Below are 3,926 nucleotides of genomic sequence, written 5' to 3' on the forward strand. Positions count from 1 at the left end.
TTGTGATGGCACGTGACCAGATCTGTACAGCAGTGATTATACTGGACAATTTTTTTTTTAAAAGGTTTACTTCCTGAAGAATAATTGGGGATTATAATAGTCAACTTCAAGCTGAATACAAAGATAATTTCAGATTGGCTGTATCATATAGGAAGTTGGAGAAATATTAAATTAACCTTTATTGAATTTAGCATGTTTAATCACATAATGATGTTGACACATTGTTGCAGATGATTTTCATTTGTACTCAGCATCTGATGCCTCAATAGTCCAACAATAGTCAGCCAACATTGATGGATTCCAGTTGCCCTGATACCATGGCTCCAATGTCCTGGTGAAACGTTTACCATGTTTGTCACTGACTGCACCAAGACCAGCAGTCAAGAAGTCCAAGTTCGAATGCAGAGAGTGAATTTTCAATGACATGTTGCACTTCATCATGTTTTTTTTTTATGCTTGAAGTAGACAAAATATGACAGGAAATCATAAAAATAGGTTATATCTAAACCTATAAGAAAGAAAGATAAGAAAATGTGAAGGCAACTTTCATAATCAGTAGTTCAAAATCCATAAAATACATTAAGTGTTCAGGAAACAAAATCTTCGTTGTGCGGTGATATTACACCCACTTTTTTCTTTTCAATAATTGTTAATTAATTTATTTTACCTTTGACGTATTTTATAACTGTGAAGCTCAGGTTGATTTTTGCTCTTCAACCTGCTCACTGAACCCATTTTTAAGTAGGTTGTCAAAGCGTCATATTTTTATTTATGATATTCAATGTCCGCATAATTGGGGACCCACCAGGCATATTATGAGAAAAACCCCAGGCACATTTTCAAGGCCTTGATGTTTTGGGGCAGAGGGAGTTCCAGGAGGGGCCACATATGGTCAGGATCTGGGGCAATAACGCCATGATCCACCATGTACCCTAGTATCACCAGATGTGAAGTGCGGAATACGTACTTCTGGTTATAGGTCAAGTTCAGGGCTTTGGCCTTGCTGAGGAACTTCTACAGGTTTACATCGTGTACCTTCTGGTTACGGCCACAGATGGTGTCACTGTCCAAATACTGAAATGTTGTTTTCAATTTATGATAATCAACCATGCAGTCCATGTCCTTCTGGAAGACGGACATTCCATTCATGAGGCCGAATTGGATCCACAAGAAATGGTAGAAGTGGACATCAGCTTCGAATACCCTGTATTGGTGGACTTCAGGCCGAATCGGAATTTGATGATAATCCAACTTGAAGTCAACGGTAGAGAAGACCCAATACTGGGCTATGCAAGGAAGGTGGTAGGCATCCAATAGATGAACCAGTTGATGGTCTGGTTATAATCAATGACCATCTGGAGCTTCTCCCCACTCTTCACCACCACCACTTGTGCCCTCCAGGGGCTGTTACTAGGCTCTACAATGGCCTCCACTAGCAGTCACTCTACTTCTTTTATAAACTCTCTGTCCCAAGGGACAGATTTCAGTCTGGGGTGAGATTCTGGAATGGTGGGGGTGGGGTTGGTCGCAGAAGGACCCGGGTTACATTCCAGCCTCTGATTGGCTGAGTTCAGAAAGAGGGGCAGGCTAACCAGGGATTGGTTGTTTTGGACAGTAAGAGGGAGGATGGGGGCCATCAGACTTCATGAGCATGCTCTTTAGCTGGCACTGGAAATCCAGTCCCAGTATGAATGATGCGCAGAGGTGGGGCATGACGAGCAGCTTGAAGTTTTTATATTTTGTGCCCATCACGGTTAGGGTCACTGTGCAGTATTCTCAGATTTCTGTGGGCTGAAATTTTGATGCTAGCACTACTTTACACCTTGCAGGGGACACTGTGAGGGAATAGCATTATACAGTACCCGGGTATATGAAACTTTCAGTGCTCCCCATGTCAATAAGGAAGCACATGGCACAACTGTTTACCTCTATGTCCATTATGGATCGTGCCAGTTGGTGTGGCCTGTTCTGGTCCAGAACATTTGAGGCCAGAGTCAATTCATTCTCCGAGTCGCTGCTGCTGTACTATGGAGGCAGCTTCCGCCAAGATGGCCGCCCCCATAGATCGCACGCGGTGGGGTCTGGAAGAAATGCCGGAAGTGACTTCGGCCCATCTCATCTTCCTCCTGTTCCTGCCATTTGGTTCTCTGCCACCAGAAATGATGCCGGTAGTTGGTAATTCCAAGGTAGCAATGCAGATTGCGGCCCGCTCGTGGCGGTGCTGGAGGAAGGTTTGGACCAGCATACCTTGGCGTAGTGTCCCTTCCTCTGACAGTTTGAGCAAGTTGTGCTGCAGGCCGGGCAGTGCTTCTGGGGATGTAGTAGTTGCATCTCGTGTGCTCAGCGGCGACAGTGGCTGTTGGGGACCCTGTGTCCCAAGATGGCGGCGCCCATGCTCTCTACCCGGCAGCCAGATTGCCAGCAGAGTAAGCCTCAGCATTTCTCTGGGGCATTTCAAGTTATCGTGCCAGCTGCACTACTTCCTGTAGGGTCCTATTGCCCTTCTCCAGGAGTCGCTCGCGAATGTGGAAGCTGCCCACTAACCCATCATGGATGAGTTCTTCTTGGTAGACTGCTGCCTTTACATTTCTGCACCCTCAGGCTCATCCTAGTTCCTACATGGTACTCACAAAACCATCGACAGTTTCACCAGGGGCCTGATGCCGGATGACCAGAACATAATGAGCATACTTTGAGTTCATGGGAGCACCGCATTGCTGCCACAGTAGGGCCATCATGACACTGTACTTATCACAGTCTTGTATTATTTGATAAGCTAGGTGACCGACATATGAGAAGAGTAGATCATACTTATCTACGTCGTCTGTGATCTCGTCGCACCTCATGTAGGCCTTTAGACAGGGGAGCCACATGTTGATCCCTGGGATCGGTCTCCAGCTTCTCCATATGAATCACCTCGTCCATGGCAGTTACTTAGGTTATTAAATTGCAGCGCAATCAATAACCACAAGCAGACTTGAAGGTTTTAATAACCTAAAACACAGGCACGTCATCACATGCTGCTGGCCCGGTTCCAAGGCTGGTATGAAGGGAGGAGATCAGGGAAGCTCAGCCTTTACTGGGGAATCTTAAGGGTGGGAGTTAGAGTCAGAGGTGGGCCAACCTTTATAGTATACATGCAATGCCGTGTTCGCCGTCTGAGCTGCGCAGAGGGCTTTGGACTTGGGATGCCGCTTTAGTTGCCCATTCAGAGACAGCTCTCCAGCGCATGATGTCCTGTTTTGCAGAAACTGCCAAAATGTTTGGCCTGGAAGTCAGCCTGAAGAAAACTGAGGTCCTCCATCAGCCAGCTCCCCACCATGACCACCAGCCCCCCAACATCTCCATCGGGCACACAGAACTCAAAACGGTCAACTAGTTTACCTACCTCGGCTGCACCATTTCAACGGATGCAAGGATCGACAAAGAGATAGACAACAGACTCCCCAAGGCAAATAGCACCTTTGAAAGACTACACAAAAGAGTCTGGAAAAACAACCACCTGAAGAAACACACAAAGATCAGCGTGTACAGAGCTGTTGTCATACCCACGCTCCTGTTCGGCTCCGAATCATGGGTCCTCTACCGGCATCACCTACGGCTCCTAGAATGCTTCCATCAGCGCTGTCTCCGCTCCATCTTCAACATTCATTGGAATTACTTCATCACCAACATCAAAGTACTCGAGCTGGCAGAGTCCGCAAGCATCAAATCCATGCTGCTGAAGACCCAACTGCGCTGGGTGGGTCACGTCTCCAGAATGGAGGACCATCGCCTTCCCAAGATCATGTTCTATGGCGAGCTCTCCACTGGCCACCGAGACAGAGGTGCACCCAAGAAGAGGTATAAGGACTGCTTAAAGAAAGCTCTTGGTGCCTGCCACATTGACCACCGCCAGTGGGCTGATCTCTCCTCCAATCGTGCAT

Source organism: Narcine bancroftii, chromosome 5 (genome assembly GCF_036971445.1).
Source record: "Narcine bancroftii isolate sNarBan1 chromosome 5, sNarBan1.hap1, whole genome shotgun sequence".
Taxonomy (NCBI): Eukaryota; Metazoa; Chordata; class Chondrichthyes; order Torpediniformes; family Narcinidae; genus Narcine; species Narcine bancroftii.